We start from the raw sequence: 749 nt of genomic DNA, 5'->3' as shown, positions 1-749 counted from the left end.
AAAAAAAGATGAGTGTTGGAAAGCAAAGAGCCTAATTCTGTTCTCCATTACTTTAGTGGGTCTACTATCAAGGCTGGATTAAGACTTTTGGACATCTTAATGACTGAGAAGATTACAATAAACCTAAATTTGTAAATTGTAAAAACAACAAAAAAAGCTAAATTGTGAAATGAAAAATTACATGTACCCTGAAGTTAAAATAGCTGCTTTCCAGATTGTCTGACTGAGAGATTCTAAGTTCATCAAAGCTGAATGTTTTTCTGTTTGGGGTGTCTCTGCTGTGCTTGTGTCCTAGCATCTGCTTGGATAATTTAGGACATTTCAGTGCTGCCTGCATGGAAATTGCTAAAGTGCTTGCTGCCTAAAGCTGTAGAAGAGTGCTTCTTATGGTTGTGATGACCTCTTGTGGTTGGCCTCCCATGCTCCCAGGACAGTGGCATCTAACTAATGCTGCCGCTGAGGTGGAAGGAGTCCTTTGACTATGTCTATAGACATTGAGATGATGGGAGCACATGCTTTTGAAATACCTGTCTGGGGAGGGAACTCACAGTGGGACCCTTATTACAGATGAGAACATTATTGCTTTCAGGACTCCAAGAATTTCCCTGTCATCTCATAGAAACCACGAAGACAATCTCCTCACTTACTTTTATAGGGGATGACGGTCTGAGATTGCTCAGGTAGCTGCTAAGGTAGTTTTTGCTCTAACTACATTTTTGGGAGACTCAGCAGCTACAATAATAGTTAAA

This window comes from Galeopterus variegatus, unplaced genomic scaffold (genome assembly GCF_000696425.1).
Source record: "Galeopterus variegatus unplaced genomic scaffold, G_variegatus-3.0.2 Scaffold6438, whole genome shotgun sequence".
Classification (NCBI taxonomy): domain Eukaryota; kingdom Metazoa; phylum Chordata; class Mammalia; order Dermoptera; family Cynocephalidae; genus Galeopterus; species Galeopterus variegatus.
Note: the sequence above shows the minus strand (reverse complement) of the source record.